This window comes from Odocoileus virginianus, chromosome 10 (assembly GCF_023699985.2).
Source record: "Odocoileus virginianus isolate 20LAN1187 ecotype Illinois chromosome 10, Ovbor_1.2, whole genome shotgun sequence".
NCBI lineage: Eukaryota > Metazoa > Chordata > Mammalia > Artiodactyla > Cervidae > Odocoileus > Odocoileus virginianus.
Window position 1 is genome coordinate 15,798,510 of NC_069683.1, and position 18,218 is coordinate 15,816,727.

The 18,218-nt window shown below is 37.3% G+C and overlaps 2 long non-coding RNA genes across 3 annotated transcripts in view; both read right to left on the reverse strand.

Moving 5' to 3' along the window:
* The window catches only part of LOC110130833 (uncharacterized), a 121,289-nt gene that overhangs the window by 5,288 nt on the left and 97,783 nt on the right, over positions 1-18,218 (reverse strand). The window lies entirely within an intron of this gene.
* Positions 8,774-15,996, reverse strand: LOC110130847 (uncharacterized). Its single transcript, XR_002311994.2, has 2 exons — positions 15,896-15,996; positions 8,774-10,608 (listed from the first exon to the last, which is right to left on the reverse strand). It is a non-coding gene; the product is annotated as an uncharacterized lncRNA (long non-coding RNA).

Sequence of the window (18,218 nt, forward strand, 5' to 3'; positions counted from 1 at the left end):
ACCTCACCTTCTACCATTTCCTTTTCTGCCCTACTTCCCTTGTATGCCAGTCATGCTCCTCTCTCTTCCTTCCTCAACTCTTTAGCCTGCAGCCTTTAGGCACACTCTTTGCTCAGTTCCCTCCATATCTGGGTGCTTGGAAAGCAGGGGAGGGGCTATTTATTTCTCCATTCCCTATCTTAATTAGAAGATTTTGAGAAGGCTTATTAAAATTCTCTTATTGCAAAACTAAAAAAACAGAAGGGATCTAGAGATAGGAAAATATGTTTAGATCCCCTATATCAATAATATGAACATAGTTCACTAGCAATATCTATTTCACAGAGACATAACCAGCATTTCAATTTCTCAACATCCCCTGTAAACTGAGTAACAGGGGGTGGTATTCCTAAGACCCAATCATTCTTGAGTAAGAGGTGACAATGAAGTTGGTAGACTCACCAGGTGAGCCTTCAAAAGCACAACAAATAGTAACCGACTAACTGTACACTATCTTTAACAGCTTGCTTCCCCTCCGGCAGACAGTTAAAAAAATTGACTTGGACAAAGTGAGACAAAGAAGTGTAGCTTCTTTCCGATTCTTGGTTTAATAAAGGAAAATCTTGTGAGTTATAACTTAAGAGAAAAGTAGAACCGAGTTGAGCTATATAGCTAAAAATATGTGACTGATTTTACTTTCCAACTGGAAGTTACTGCTCCCTGCCATTAACTTCTACATTTTTCCTTCTACAATAATAGTCCATTCATTCATTTACTGACTTCTTATTTAGAAGCTATTATATGTTTACTAGAATTATGTTGTTGTTCAGTTGTGTTCATGTCTAATCCTTTGAGATCCCATGGACTGCAGTACATCAGGCTTTCTTGTCCTCCACTATCTCCCTGAATTTGCCCAAGTTGATGTGCACTGAATCAGTGATACTATCTCACCATCTCATCCTCTGCCACCATGTTCTTTTGCCTTCGATTTTTCATCAGGGTCTTTCCCAATAAATAGACAGACGTTTACAGTGCTTAAAGTATGGTTGGTATCAGATGGATCTTTGTGCTTTTGAGGACTTCAGAAAAGGCTCTTATCGTTTGAGTGTAGTGAAGAAGACAGGCCACAACCAGCTGTGCTTCCTTAGGACACATGCACACACACAGAAATAGTATGAGTTTTCCATTGTTAATATTATAAATTACCACAAATTGGTGACTTTAAGCAACACACACTTATTTTCTGACAGTTCTATAGGTTAGAATCACAACCTGGGACTTACTGAACTAAAATCGAACTGTTCATTTTGGAGGCTCTAGGGAAGAGTTTGATTCCTTACCTTTTTCAGCTACCAGAGGCTGCAGGAATTCTTTGGCTCATGGAACCCTTCTTCTTCCTACATCTTCAAAGCCAGCATCCCTGCATCTCTCTGATCATTCTTCCACAGTCACATCTCTTTCTGACCAAATCTGAGAAGTTCAGTCCAGTTCAGTCACTCAGTCATGTCCGACTCTTTGTGACCCCATGGACTGCAGCATGCCAGGCCTTCCTGTCCATCACCAGTTCCCAGAGTTTACTCAAACTCATGTGCATTGAGTTGATGATGCCATCCAACCATCTCATCATCTGTCATCCCTTTCTCATCCCACCTTCAATCTTTCCCAGCATCAGGGTCTTTTCCAATGAGTCAGTCCTTTGCATCAGGTGGCCAAACTACTGAAGTTTCAGCTTCAGCATCAGTCCTTACAATGAATATTCAGGACTTATCACCTTTAGGATGGACTGGTTGGATCTCCTTGCAGTCCAAGGGACTCTCAAGAGTCTTCTCAACTACCACAGTTCAAAAGCATCAATTCTTTGGTGCTCAGCTTTCTTTATAGTCCAGCTCTCACATCCATACATGACTAGTGGAAAAACCATAGCTTTGACTAGATGGACCTTTGTTGGCAAAGTAATGTCTCTGCTTTTTAATATGCTGTCTAGGTTGGTCATGGCTTTTCTTCCAAGGAGCAAGCGTCTTTTAATTTCACAGCTGCAGTCACCATCTGCAGTGATTTTGGAGCCCCAGAAAATAAAGTCAGCCACTGTTTCCACTGTTTCCCCATCTATTTGCCATTAAGTGATGAGACCAGATGCCATGATCTTAGTTTTCTGAATTTTGAGTTTTAAGCCAACTTTTTCACTCTCCTCTTTCATTTTCATCAAGAGGCTCTTTAGTCCTTCTTCACTTTCTGCCATAAGGGAGGTGTTATCTGCATATCTCATGTTACTGATATTTCTCCCAGCAATCTTGATTCCAGTTTGTGCTTCTTCCAGCCCAGTGTTTCTCATGATGTACTCTGCATATAAGTTAAATAAGCAGGGTGACCATATACAGCCTTGACGTACTCCTTTCCCAATTTGGAACCAGTGTGTTGTTCCATGTCCAGTTCTAACTGTTGTTTCCTGACCTGCATACAGGTTTCTCAAGAGGTAGGTCAGGTGGTCTGGTATTCCCATCTCTTGAAGAATTTTCCACAGTTTTTTGTGATCCACACAGTCAAAGGCTTTGGCATAGTCAATAAAGCAGATGTTTTTCTGGAACTCTCTTGCTTTTTTGATGATCCAACGGATGTTGGCAATTTGATCTCTGGTTCCTCTGCCTTTTTTAAATCCAGTTTGAACATCTGGAAGCTCACAGTTCACATATTGCTAAAGCCTGGCTTGGAGAATTTTGAGCATTACTTTGCTAGTGTGTGAGATGACTGCAATTGTGTGGTAGTCTGAACATTCTTTGGCATGGCCCTTCTTTGTGATTGGAATGAATACTGACCTATTCCAGTCCTGTGGCCACTGCTGAGTTTTCCAAATTTGCTGGCATATTGAATGTAGCACTTTCACAGCATCAACTTTCAGGATTTGAAATAGCTCAACAAGAATTCTATCACCTTCACTAGCTTTGTTCATAGTGATGCTTCCTAAGGCCCACTTGACTTCGAATTCCAGGATGTCTGGCTCTAGGTGAGTGATGACACCACAGTGATTATCTGGGTCATGAAGATCACTTTTGTGTAGTTCTTCTATGTATTCTTGCCATCTATTCTTAATGTCTTCTGCTTCTGTTAGGTCCATACCATTTCTGTCCTTTATTGTGCCCATCTTTGCATGAAATGTTCCTTTGGTATCTTTAATTTTCTTGAAGAGATCTCATCTATTTCTCTAGTCTATCCCATTGTAATGTTTTTCTCTATTTCTCTGCACTGATCTGAGGAAGGCTTTCTCATCTCTCCTTGCTATTCTTTGGAACTCTCCATTCAAATGGGTATATCTTTACTTTTCTCCTTTGCCTTTTGCTTCTCTTCTTTTCATAGTTGTTTGCAAGGTCTCCTCAGACAACTGTTTTGCCTTTTTGCATTTCTTTTTTCTTGGCGATGATCACTGCCTCCTGTACAATGTCACAAACCTCTGTCCATAGTTCTTCAGACACTCTATCAGATCTAATCCCTTGAATATATTTGTCATTTTCACTGTATAGTTGTAAGGGATTTGATTTAGGTCATACTGGAATGGTCTAGTAGTTTTCCCTACTTTCTTCAACTTAAGTCTGAATTTGGCAATAAAGAGTTCAAGATCTGAGCCACAGTCACCTCCCAGTCTTGTTTTTGTTGACTGTATAGAGCTTCTCCATCTTTGGCTGCAAAGAAAATAATCAATCTGATTTCGGTATTCACCATCTGGTGGTGTCCATGTTTAGAGTCTTCTCTTATGTTGTTGGAAGAGATTGTTTGCTATGACTAGTGCTTTCTCTTGGCAAAATTCTATTAGCCTTTGCCCTGCTTCATTCTGTACTCCAAGGCCAAATTTGCCCATTACTCCAGTTATTTCTTGACTTCCTACTTTTGCACTCCAGTCACCAATAATGAAAAGGACATCTTTTTTGGGTATTAGTTCTAGAAGGTCTTCATAGAACCATTCAACTTCAGCTTCTTCAGCATTATTGGCCAGGGCATAAACTTGGATTACTGTGATATTTAATGGTTTGCCTTGGAAACGAACGGAGATCATACTGCTGTTTTTGAGATTGCATCCAAGTACTGCATTTCAGACTCTTGTGTTGACTATGATGGCTACTCCATTTCTTCTAAGGGATTCTTGCCCACAGTAGTAGATATAATGGTCATCTGAGTTAAATTCACCCATTCCAGTCCATTTTAGTTCGCTGATTCCTAAAATGTCAATGTTCACTCTTGCCATCTCCTGTTTGACCACCTCCAATTTGCCTTGATTCATGGACCTAACATTCAAGGTTCCTATGCAATGTTGCTCTTTACAGCATCAGACTTTACTTCCATCTCCAGTCACATCCACAACTGGGTGTTGTTTTTGCTTTGGCTCCATCTCTTCATTCTTTCTGGAGTTATTTCTCCACTAATCTCCAGTAGCATATTGGGCACCTACCAACCTGGGGAGTTCATCTTTCAGTGTCCTATCTTTTTGCCATCTCATATTATTCATGGGACTTTCAAGACAAGAATACTGAAGTGGTCCCTTCTCCAGTGGACCATGTTGAAAGGTTCTATAATTTTAAGTAACTATGCTTAGATTAGGCCCTCTAATCTTCCTCCTCTCAAAATCCTTAATTCTTAAAACTTATCATCACACAACCTGTGTTTCTGATAATTTCCTTTGCTATGCTGAAGCATTTTTGTTTGATGTAGTCTCATTTGTTTATTTTTGCTTTGGTTTCCCTTGCTTGAGGTGACACATCCCCCCAAAATATTATTAAGACCACTGTGAAAGAGTACACATGTCTATGTTTTCTTCTAGAAGTCTTATGGTTCTGTTGTAGGAAAAGTGGGCACAAGAGAATGTTCATGTTCCAGGTCTCAGAGGAGTTCCTGGGGTGGGCCACCAAGAGAGGATCTGTGGCTTCATGCAGAAAAGATTTCAAGAATGGGCCACAGCAAAACGAAAGCAAGTTTATTTAGCTCATGTCCAAATGTGTTTCCCAACACTAATGAGCAATTAAATTAACTCAGTCTTGACACTACTGGAGATAGCATCAGATCCCACAGGCTAAGTGCCACAGGACTGTCCCCACCTCAGGCACCAAATGCAAATCCAGGTTGTAAGCATACTTCTGACTGACTGGTTATAAAACTGGACGTTCCTGCTGAAACAGGAGGATGATGGTAAGTTCAGGCTGAGCACAATGCTGGAACACCACTCTGTTATCTCACCACCAGAAAATCAGAGGGAAGTCACACACACCCTGCAGCCACCAACCCAAATTTTGCCTGTAAGACTTCTCTCCAAAAAACATTAGGGAGCTCAGGGTTTTTTAGCAAAAGCACCCATTTTTCTTGTATGCCCCTTGAAAGAAGCCTTTCTCTACTCCAAACTCGGAAATTAGGCACACAAAACTGCATTCGGTGACAAAACTTTTTAAAACTATGATACTGCTAACTCACACACCACATACCTTCTTATATCTCTGAAAGTTTCAAACATACATATGTGAAAGATTTATCACTTTGAGAACACCTCGATGAACAGGAAAAGCAAAACAAAAGGTAGGATTATGTGGGAAAAAAGCTTAAGTCATCTTCAAAAATGGTATCTAGCTAACTTGACAAAGAACTACTAGACAAGAGTAGCTAAAAACAGATGTAGTCAGCAGCTAGATTCATCACAAATAAAGAAATCATCAGAAACGTGTAAATCAAGTCAATTTAGGCAAGGTTCCACTTTCTGAATACCAGAAGGGAGGAAAAAAAATGTAATAATCCTAATGGTGAAATAGCTTCTTCTCGGAGCACAAAGTTGTCTTGAGAATTCCCTGGTGCTCCAGTGTGTAAGACCCCATGTTCCCAATGCAGGGGGCCTGGGTTCAACCCTCGGTCAGGGAATTAGACCCCACATGACGCAGCTAAGAGTTGGCATGCCACAACTAAAAGATTCCATGGGCTGCAACTAAGACCTGGCCAGCCAAATAAATAAATAAATGTTTTGTTTTTTAAAAAAGGAAGTGATCTTTATAGCTTGACACAAAGTAAAACAATGCTCTTGGTTTCAGCATTATCTGAATTAAATGAAATTCAGCGGGAAAGAAAAAATGTGAATGCAATTGACAATAGCTCTTTGACATCAACTGTCTAAAAATAAAACTTTGAAAATGTAGTTTTTGTTGGGGAGAAACCTTTTCACAAAACATGAGTATTTCCTAGGGCCCTGTTTTCTATTCAAATCCATACACTGTCTCTTAGACATTTTTTTTCCTTCAGCATCACCGGGTAACGACATTTGGCACCTTATAATATCTGCATATATGTATGTGTGTTTAATGAAGATAGGAAGGAATACTTACTCTTTTTCTAAGTTTTGTAACAAAGGTGTCTTTTTGGTTTGAATCTGTAGAGACCAAGGGGCTCAATTTTAATATTTTCACAAGTTCCTGAAATACTGCTCAATCATCACTTCATGAATGAAATATTTTAATCACTTAAATGGAAATGTGAAAGAGATGATTTCCAAAACTAAGAATATATATTATTCATAAAAAACAACAAAAATAACTTTTGGACAAGACTGTAATTTTTGAGTGTGGTTTCCAAGTATATAGAAGATATGGTTTAAAATGTTGAACACTACCACTAACATTTTTCTACTTTACTTTCAAAAAGTTAACTGATACTGAAAATATACATACAATTATTTTAATAGTTATTTATCCTGTTTTGATAACTTCCTTGATGTTTTAGGAGATCTCAGAGTTAATCCATTCATTCTTTTCATCATGAAATGAAAACTTTGGGACACCAAGATAGAGACTAAACAAAGAAGTCTGTAGGTTCTTTATTCCTTATTTAATATAGATTCAAACACTATCAGATGATCTGTTTTACCTTCTCAAAGAGGAAGTAGTCAATAGTTTAAGTGATCCTGAACTCCTGATCTGGGGCTGCTCAACTAGCAGATGGTAAATTTGACATACAGGTAAAATGGGATGAGATATTCTGACCCTTTGCATATCCCAGGGAATGTACTAAGGATCCATGCTTAGTTATAACTGTGCCCTTGTTGAAATCTCATTTCAACTCTCACCTGACTTGAGATACAAGTGTTCTCTTAATCTAACTTAGGGAGATTTTTAATAAGTCAAACCTAAGAGGTTCAATTGGGGAATTAGTGAACATTAGTCAATACCTTTTACAGTGAGTATAAACCCTGCTTTATAGTAAAAGGAAATGGTGAACTTGGTTTACCTTGGAGCTAAATATCATTGCTCTAAATTTTTAATCTCTTCTATTTCTAATGAGATGAAGAAATACATATGGAGGTAGCCGTATTTTCAGATCTCACTGGCACAATATCACAAAAAATCCCACTTGCCCCTCATTTATCAATGATAGTGAACAACATATTCTGTTAACCTAGTTTCAAAATAAACATAAAAGCAAAAAACCAGAGTCCATACTACATTGTAATCTGCTTTTGGACTTAAAATAGTAAATATTTTTCCAAGTTATATTCTCTACATAATTTTTAATGGCTTGACAGATTCCAAGTATAGATATATCATAGATTCTAAACATTTGGGGCTTCCCTTGTAGCTCAGTTAGTAAAGAATCTGCCTGCAGCACAGGAGACCTGGGTTTGATCCCTGGGTGGGGAAGAGCCTCTGCAGAAGGAAATGGCAACCCACTCTAGTATCCTTGCCTGGAAAATCTCATGACACAGGAGACTGGGTGGGCTGCAGTCCACGGGGTCGCAAAGAGTCAGGCACGACTGAGCAACTAACACTTCCTTACTTACTTAAACAACATTTTATTTTTGGGTATTTAGGTTGTTTCAGGTATTTAACTATTAATATAAATAAAGCTGAAACAAGCACTAGCATATTTTTATACACATCTCCAATTATTGTTAAATTCTTAGAAATGCAATTATTGAGATAAGTTGTGAATATTTTTTTCCAATCTTTAATTTTTTTAAGTGTATTTTGATGAGGAAGTTCTTAATTTTGATGAAATACAATTTATCATTTTTTTTGTTTTTTATCTAAAAAATCTTTACATTACCCAAGATCAGAGATTTATCTCTTGTTTTATTCTAGTTTTCTCTCATGTTTAGATTTTCAAGTTAATCTTTGTGTATATCATGAGGCTAGGAATGACTCATCATTTTGCATATGGATACCCAACTGTTTCAGAATCATTTGTTGAAATGATTATTTTTGCCTATGATTTACTCTGGCACTTTTTTGAAAGTCACTAGATGTTACATCATGTGCACACCTCCATTTTGCTTTGTCTCGTTAATTTCTCATTTTGCTAAAATTACATGTAGGGTACTGTAGTTTTAAAGTTTTGAGAATTCCCTGGTAGTCCAGTGCTTAGGACTTGGCACTTTCAATCCCTGGTTGGGGAACTAAGATTCTGCAAGTCATGCAGCACGGCTAAAATTTTTTTTTTAAAATAAAGTCTTAAAATCAGATAGTGTAATTCCCATTGTTCTTATTTTGGCTACTCTAGAGCCTTTGTATTTGCATATAAGTTGTAGCCTGTTGAACTACAGATAGATCAATACACCAATTTGAGAAGAGGTGAAATCTTAACAATATTGTCTTCCAATCCTTGAACATGGTATCTTTCTCATTATTTAGGTATTCTTTAGTTTCTCTCAGCAATTTCAGTATACAGGTCTTGAACATACTTTGCTAAATATATCCTTCAGTATTTCATGTTTACTGGTGCTATTGACATGATTTTTGATTCTTAACTACAATTTACAATTATTGTTGCTATGATGAGCTTTTTTTTAACTGATAAAATTTTTATTTCACTTTTGAGTTTTTACACTTTTCCTGATTATTCCGTGTAAGGTGGAAACTAGAACTGTTTAAAAGACATACACAAATCTAGTACATCAATAACCGGGGTTTTTTCTTTTTTGCTATTCTATTTTCACAACCACGGGTGTGCTTGCTAGGCAATATAACCACATGATGAGCATTTTTAAGGTTCTTGGTAAACACTGTCCTTTACGAAGGTCATACCAGTTTGTATATCTAACAAAATATGAGAATGCTTGTCTGACCACACTTTTCTAAGTACTTGTCTCATTTAAAACTTTTTTCCTCCCAGATACGATTTTCTCTTCTTGGGAAGATTTTTCATGGGATCTCACCCACAGAAAGTTTGATCATATACCTTGGTTTATAGCACATCATCATCACTGTTCTTTTCATTTAGTATCTTTTTACCTCATTTCCTGCTCCTGTTCTACTTTTTGCTCTATGTGCAACCTTCTTCTCGTCCTTAGGAAACCATCCTATATTTGACATGTTTTTTTGAGTATTTTCTTTAAAACATTTTTGTGTCCATGTATTTTAAATGTATACAAATGGTATTATATTATAGACTTCATTATTACTTTCACTAAACGCTGCATTTTTTAAAACATATGCATATGTGGTCAGTATATGTAGTCCTTTGCTTCTGTGTAATGCATAGTACTATCTGTGTGTTTCCACTATATCTTACCTATTCCCCCACCTCCCCAAAGGGATTAAGAATCCTAGGTTCCGACTCCCCTGGTAGTGCAGTGGCTAAGACTCTGTGCTGCAATGCAGCAGGGCCGGGTTCAATGCCTGGTCAGGGAACTAGATCCCACATGCCATACCCGAGAGTTCGCGTGCTGTAACTGAGACTCTGCACAGCCAATAAATACATTTAAAAAAAAAAAAAAAGAATCCCAGATTCACTCTAAACTACTGCCCAACAAACCCCAAAAATGAGATCAATATCTTTGTTTTTGTTTCTTTGGAGACCTGTTTAAGACTTCTTGAGGACACATACCCAGAAACAATTTATTAATAATATCTATATTTATTTAACTAAATTCTGCCAGATTGCTCTCCAAAATGGTTCTACCACTTTATACTCTCAGCACCAGTGTATGTATACCCTCATCCCCATTAACACTTGACATTACCCATCCTTCTGCTTGTTAGTCTACTAAGTAGAGAGAGATTATACTGTTGCTTTAATATGAACCCTTCTGATTACTAATGAGTTTGAGCATATCTTTCTGTTTTACAAGCATTGTTATAACATTCTTCTATTGGTAACTTGCTTTGTTTTTTTGATGATCTAGTTATTTCTTATCATATTGTAGGTACTAGTTCCTTGTTGGATTTAGACATGAAAATATATTCTCCAATACTGCCATCTATTATAAATTAACAAAATCTTTTTTCTTAGGACTTTTTTCCAGTGATCTGTTGTTGAATAATGAAGCACTCAAAACCTCACAAGCTGAAAACAAATATTTTATTTTGCTCAATATTTTGGGGGTCAAAAACTAGGACAGGCACCACTGGGTGGTTCTCCTAATTTCCACAGCAACAGCCAAGGCAGCTGGGGCTGGAGAATCCATTTCCAGAATGGCTGCTTCACTTACACTTCACTTCTTCTGGTTCCGTGGTGCTCCTCGACCTCTCTACTCGCTGTCTCAGCTTCCAGGGCCTCTTCTCACGCTCTTGGGCTTCTTACGACATACAGATCTCAGAGAACTGTAGTTTTTACTTAGTGGCTGGCTTCCAAGAAGCAGGAAGCAGAAGCTGTCAGGCAAGTTAACAACAGCACCTGGAAATGCACATCATCACCTCTACCATGGGTTTCCCTGGTGGCTCAGTCAGTCAAGAATCCACCTGCAATGAGGGCGACCTGGGTTTGATCCCCGGGTTGTGAAGTTCCATTGGAGGAGGGCATGGCAACCCTCTCCAGTATTCTTGCCTGGAGAATCCCCATGGACAGAGGAGCCTGGTGGGCTATAGTCCAAGGGGTGGCAGAATCGGACATAACTGAGCGACTAAGCACAGCACCTCTACCATATTCTCTTGCCCAAATTTAAGGAAGTGGAGAGATGCCACCTTCTGACGACACTCTAATATTATGTTGCATAACATGTGAGCTGGGAGATACTGTTGTGGCCAACTTTGGAAAAGAGAGTCTGCCACATTTTTCTTTTGTGAATTATCAAACCATGGTTTAGTCCTTCCATCTTTTCCAATTGATTTATAAAAACTTTTTATATTACATATCTCAAAATGTTTCATTTATAAAAATTATATTTTTTACAAGTTTTTCTCCTCAGGTAGAAGAATATAAGACAGTTTCATTTGCTTCACTGTTAAGTTTCCTTCTAAAAATGTTTTATTAGGATGAGAAAATTAACACTATGTATCTCAAAAAACTAATGATATATATTACAAGATCTCATCCATTTCACAGATTTCTTTAAATTAACCCCATAATATTAAAAATTCAAATTATATGGTACGATTATAACGAGTGGCACAAAAAGTTTAAAATTACTGATGTCTACATTTTGACTTTCTAATACAATGGGCCTTTTATTTCTCATCATAAACTGCACATACTTTACATCTTTGGTTAACACTAAAATAAAAAGGAAAAAGTTGGCCACTCTTAAAACAACTTCAATGACAATAGGGTCCTCACTCCCTCAAAAAGACTTCTTTAAAAACAATTTAAAACCCAGAAACATATATTAGAGAGTTTAAAAAAACAAACTACAAAAGCAGTTTACAAATATAATTGTTTTTGGCTAGTAAACACACACAGAACTGTTTTCTTCTATCTTGTGAATTTAATGACTTCTAATATTTTCTTAATAAAACTTTTCAAAAATATGTATTTCACGAGAGTATCGGGCAAGAAGTAACACTGCCTTCAAGTGAAACTTGTCTGAAAATGACAAGTTATTCGTCTCTTCATTAACTAAAGACTGATAATAATAGAAAAGCAAACTAAGCTATATACCCTGGGTTTTTTTAGATGACAAATTCTGGCACTTTGTGCTAACATTTAAGGTAATTATTAACTCATTTTTCCCTACCACACAGAAATATAATGTGCATAGCATTTTAATTATAAAACTGTAACATGACAAGAATCCTTTATTAAGAAAATGTCCTTATCACAAATATTTCAGATCAAAAAAAATGGTTTTAAAAGTTGAAGCACATTAACTTGGAAAAACAAATTCCAAACTAAACAAAAATGTCATTTAAGTTCTAGAACCACAAAGGCACACTAAGAAAGTCAAACAAAAATAAGGAAGGGAGAGGACACAGCAAAATGATCTCTTAAGGTCTTCTGAACCTTTAAGATACAGCTAGAATCCTTTAAGTGGCAGGATATATGCTAATGATCTTGCTCTCTTTCAGATGGAGATGAATTAATGTCTTTTACTTTAGACGTAGTATTTTGAAGTAACTGTTGGTTTGCTGAGTCTTGCCCATAAAAATCATATGACTAATACTATAACTTCAAAAAATGAGGCCCATCAGAGCAAAAATAACGTATGTTATCTAACAAATATATGCAGGAAAAAAATCAGAAAATAAAATTGAGAAGCACGGAAAACATTTAAACAGGTCTCCTCTCTCTCCCGGAAAGGCGGGGGTGAGGGGCGCCAATACCCTCCGCGTGCTGTGCTGCGCTCAGACCCTCAGTCGTGTCTGACCCTGTGACCCCACGGGTTGCACCCCGCCAGGCTCCTCTCTCCATGCGACATTTCAGGCAAGAACACTGGAGTGGGTTGCCATTTCCTCCTCCAGGGGATCTTCTCCACCCAGGGGTCAAACTTGCGTCTCCTACATCTCCTACACTAGCAGATTCTTTACCACTGAGCCACCTGGGAAGCCCATGGTTAACAGTACTGCAATTTAAAAACAAATGTATGAAACTTAAGAAGACAAAATACACATATAAGTGCACAAATTACACTCAACAATTCCTCCTCTTCAAACAATGTAAGCAAAAAGCAAGGGCCAAATTCTGAAGGAGTGATTTACTGTCTTCTATATCCACTTTTACCACTCACCAATGTTCACAGATACAGAAACACATTAATAAGAGATGCTTACTTTCAGCAAAGTGAACAATTAAATATAGGGAAATGGAATTAGAAAGGACTTAAGTAAAAGCCTCAAATAGATACTCCTACTCCTCCCCCCAAAAATGTTTCCAAATTTTGGCTATAACCTAAAATGAAAACAATTTTTTGTTATCTCCCAAATTCTACTGCTGCATAGGTCAGAGATATTACAGGTTTAGCTCCAAGACACCACAATAAAACAAATATCTCAATAAAGCAAGTGATGCAAATTTTGGGGTTTCTCTGGGCATATAAATGTAATGTTTACACTATGGTGTAGTCTGTTAAGTGTGCAATAGCATTACGCCTAAAAAAACAACATACAGACCTATAACTAAAAAATGTTTAATTGGGACTTCCCTGGTGGCCCAGTGGTTAAGACTCCATGCTTCCACTGTAGGGGGCTCAGGTTCAATCCCTGGCCTGGGAACCAAGATGCTGCATGCCACAAGTTGTGGCCAAAAAAGAAAAAAAAATTTTTTTCAATTGCTAAAAAATGCTACCCCTCATGTGAAACTTCAGCAAGTCACAGCAGTAACATCAAAGATCACTGATCACTGATCATAACAAATATAATAATGAAAAAGTTTGAAATACTGTGAGAATTACAAAATATGAGACACAGAGACACAAAGTAAGCAAATGCTATTGGAAAAATGGTACTGATGCTTCATAAACCTTCAATTTGCAAAAATAAATAACATGCAAAAGCTGCAAAGTGCAACAAAGTAAAGCACAATAAAACAAAGTACGCTATACCTGAAACTAAGTTTGTGTCCCTTTTTTGAATGAACACCAGAAACAAAGGCTTTCACTTATTAACACCTAAGTCAAGAATGTTACCCTTTGGCTTATGTCTCATTGAAAGAAGTTTCACCAAACCCATGCAAACCTAAATTTCAAAAGGACAGCTTTTGACACATCTACGCAATACAAAACCTTAGGGATTATCTTCCCCACTAGGCAGTGGATTTTGATGTATTTTTTTCTGAAACTACTGTTGACTTTATGTTTTACAAAACACATTTTACACCAGGAGCAGAACTAGAGTAGTACAGATGGAAACCAGGGTACAAAATAAAGAACTCTGGGGCCAAATGTTACAATTCTTGGGTATAAACTCTTCCCATTTAGTGAAGAAGTGTGTCCACTAGTTAAATGTCCAAAGAACGAGGGTTCTTTGCAAATGCATTAAGCTTATCTCTAAACTTACATACACCCATCCACTCTCAGAGCACCTTCTTATGAACTGTTTGTTCTGTTTAACTCAAATCTGAGGTAGCCTGGCAGTTTAAAATGTATGTATCTTTTTTCAAAGAAAATCGTGCTTGGTTTTGACTAATTCTGAGTGATTCTACAAACCTATAACTTCCAGCTATCCAGTTTTCCTAAGATACAAAACTCACTCATTATATTAAATTACCAAAACATAACCAATATGGACAATACAGATCATTTAGAAATAAGTGTCTCAATCTTTTTACAAGTGGAAAGTTAGCTAATATTCTGAGACACACTGGGGTGAGGTCAGAGGAAAGGAAAAGGCTTTATGGATTACAAAACACTTTTTACATCAGCGGCAGAACTGAAGTTACCTGATTAGCAAGCCAACAATATCAGTCTGCCAACTTAAACCTGAAATCATGCTCCAAAAGAAAGACACATACAAACCCATCTAGCTCTGCTCCTCCTTTTTCCACCATTAGTATCTCTCAACTAGTCAAGCACTGAGCAAACTCAGACAAGAGCGAAGTTATGAAAATCCATTTCATCACAAAACAGCAAAGGGCTTTTCCATTATATATGAAGTGGTGTAACGCACTGACACAGAAACCGGTTTCAGATGCTTTCAGTTACACCAAGAAAAAAACGGAACATACTTTCTTACTTTCTCTATAAATAATTTCTGTAATGTGGCCTGCCACTCCAATCTAAAAACTGATACCTGACTTCCAAAGCATCTACTGTACGTTACTGGAAATCCCCTACTTCACCAAACTTGAAAGAACTTCCTAGACACCAGAAATAGTGAGGTCCAAGTTTGCAGAGTAGGTAAGGCAGATGATGACCTGCTTAGCAATCTGGTGTTATCCTGAGATGTTAATAGGGGCAGTTAAATGGCAGTGCACAGCGTCTCCTTTTGCCTGATACTGAGAAAACACCCAATAACAAAGGTCAAACTGTCCCAACATGCACAGGAATCTTATTAACACAAGGAAAAGTAAATCTGATTCCCATAAAACTTTCCTAACAACTTCTGAGCACCAGAGGAGCCACAGGGGCTTGTTTCCTAGAACTAAAGGAACTTGAGATACTGGCATTTGCTTTATATCTATTTTTGCACACAGTTCCTTCCTACAAACAACTGCAAAACACTCCTCCGAAGGTTTCAAAGTTTAACATCACATTCAAGCCAACAGAAAAGCATTTCACAAGCAGGAACGGCCGGCCACCGCCTCGCAGCATTAGCAAACAAGGGCAAAGTTCACAACAAGCAAGAGAAAGTGAATCACACATTCACCAACGACAGACTCACAACTCGTGCAACTTCTTACACCTAAAACAAGAGAGACAACACCCAAGCTACAGCCGTCCACCCTTTCCAAAATCCCAGCTCGTGAATAAATCCCACCAGACCACGAAAAAGAGCCCAACCTAACCCCATACAGGGTCGTAAGCATCAACGAGTACCAGGACAGAGTGGAACGCTATAAGAAAGAGGGGAGGGGCGCAGGGCACAAACCACAACAAAATAAAGCAGACTCTGAAACTTTCAGGCGCTAGCCACAGAGAAATTTCAAAGGCAGAAGGCCAAACGGCCAGGGTCCTACCAAGTTGGGGCCCCCCTCACAGAGCCTGTAGCCGCCAAAGGCCCCCCTGGCCAATCTAACCACAGCAGGCCACCAAATTAACCCGTCAGACAGCTCTCCCACCTCCCAAACACACAACTAACAGGCCCTTAGCAACCTGGGGGCTGCTGGGGGCCCTCTAACGATTCAGAGAGCCCCCCAAGCCGTCCGGAACAGCAGAAACTCCAAACTCCTGCCTCGGCGGCGGCCATCACAGCAAGAAAGCGAACTTTTACGACAACTCCCACAATGCCTGCGGCCTACAACTCCCAGAGTGCACCGGGCGGCGCCATGGTTAACCCTGTCGTGGCGCCGGGACTGACGAACCCTGCTCTCCTACCCATCCCAACTCCTAGTTGTTGCACCTACTTTTACCCTCACAATCTAAAACTAACTTAGGAAGTTTTGTCAAGCAGCTACAGTTATACTATCTCAGCGCCTTCTTTTATCACACAAACAACGCCAACTGCCCAGAAAATTATCCCTGACAGAGAACTTTTTGTTATCTCCAGAGCTCTCCTCACAGTGCCAAGTGTTTTGTCAATCAAGGGGACACTTAACTTCAATTAATCTTCCCCTTCGCTATAACTTTCTGGCGTTTTTCTAAATTATTATAGCCTAGAGGTTTTGGTACTCAACTTTATTAGTTTAAAACCTGTTTCCGAAGTTTTGGGAAGCAACAAGAAAGACTAGCCTATAACTGGCCACATATGTTCTACATCTCTCTATTTTATAAAGACGAATTTCCTCAAATATTTGACTAAGAAAATTCATGCAAGTCTAAGTAAGTCCTAATAAGACAAAATTAGTTATGGGCAATATATCTTTTAAATTTCAAGGTAATTTTTTTTAAGGGAAAACCTTATATGCCAACATACTTTGCTTTCCCTTTTCTATATTGATAATCAGATTACAGCATAAACCGTTGCTTTATTTCTTTCTGACTTTAAAATATCAGCAAACAACAGGTAAAAAAACATTTTAATATAATTTGAAAAATAAATGAAGATTTCATTCTTTCAGAAAACTGCACAGCAAATCTTTTACTCACGAAAAAACTCCTTCAAAGTCTTTCTCATTTTAATTAAAAATGAGGTTTAAAATACATTTCTTTTAAGTATATTGCCCATAATTTCAGAAAAAAATGACAATCACATCTAGAGATCACTGTGTTATCAATATTAATTAAATGCCTAAGCTGTAGTTAACAGAAAGGAACCTGCTCAGACCTGTAACTGACTGACAGACAAAATAATTGCTTGGTATTTGATGCGTGCAGTAAAACAACAACTAGAATTCTCCTAAAGTATCTGCCATTGTTCTCATACTCAAATATAAAATAAAATGTACACAATATCTGATTTTTTCATTGAAACATTTTGCCATTTGAAGGGGCATTCAAAATCTATCATGAATTTCGAATCACAAAACTCAGAAATCCTAATACATAAACAAAAACCCAAAGCCTTGTTGTTAAGATAGGTCCTCAGCAAAACTATTCTACAATATTCTATTTTAAACGTGTCTCTTCATATTACATTTAGCTTATTAGTAAAGGTTTTGGTCTAGTAAACTGCAATGAGAAAATACTTATCCATTTATTTTTTTCACTCGTGTCACACTATGTTGTTTCATTAACAACTGAGATAAATGCTACATAACAAGACATAAAAAATTATACATACATAGATATTATGAAGTTTAGTTCATTATACTATTTTAGCCTCTGTATTTTTCTAATTTTCACTTAACACTTTAGTTAGAATTTAGCTAGAAGAAGTTTCATTTTTTTCTCCTATTTTTAATAGCTGCCAGACTATAAGAATTTAACACATGTTTTATATATTACTCTCCTGATGTTAAAATATATGATTCATAAGAAAGACTCAAAATCAAGTCAGAAATGAAACTTATCTCCTCGTATATGTATTACATGCTTACAGCTCTCTACTCAGTGCTATGAGGTCATATTTTCCATTAGGAGGTTAGTCATTTTTTCTTTTCTTTTATCCTTTAAAATATGAGATTTTAAAATTGGTATATTAGAAAGATGCATTTAAAGATTACAATAGAAGTAATTTTGTTTTTTTTTCAGGTTACCATAGTTCTTCTTTTAAAAATAACTTAGCAGTTTAGTATATCCTAATTAAGTAATTCAAGTAAGTCTTAACCTATATACTTAATATTAACATGAGTTTCTTCCTAAGGAGGAAACAAATATATTCTAGAAATAAATTCTTCAAATTCATACCAAAAATTCAGTATTTTTCTCCCAAAGGTTTTAGGTTCTGTTTTTTCACATGAATTTTTTACGTGTATTTCTTAAAAACCTAAATATCTATACTGTAATTTTTAAAATATTCACATGTAACTATATTAACCTATTTAAAATTAGGAGAAATCTTGTTTATTCTTGAGAATATATGTTAATAGAAGTCAAA